Here is a 376-nt window from a genome sequence, read left to right as displayed (position 1 = left end):
GGTTATATTGATATTGTTCATACGGATTGATGTCATCTGTACTGATACATTTCTAAAAGTTAAAAAAAAGATAATTATATATAAAATAAATATATAAAAACAATTAGGATGACCTCTGTAATATTCTAACATTAATGAATTAAAATGTTCATATTATTCAAAAAGCTTCAGATTGATGATGGCAATGGAGCCATCATTCTATTTAGCCATCATTATTATATGAATATTATTATTATTACTAATAATAATTATTAAACAAAATTAATAATACAAATTATGATTAATAATAATTAATATTAATAAAATTAAGATAAATATAAAATGGAGAAATACAGAATAGGTTTATTTAACCTATACAACATATATATTTATAATG

Source organism: Pyxicephalus adspersus, chromosome 4, assembly GCF_032062135.1.
Source record: "Pyxicephalus adspersus chromosome 4, UCB_Pads_2.0, whole genome shotgun sequence".
Classification (NCBI taxonomy): Eukaryota; Metazoa; Chordata; class Amphibia; order Anura; family Pyxicephalidae; genus Pyxicephalus; species Pyxicephalus adspersus.
This window is presented reverse-complemented; position numbering follows the sequence as displayed.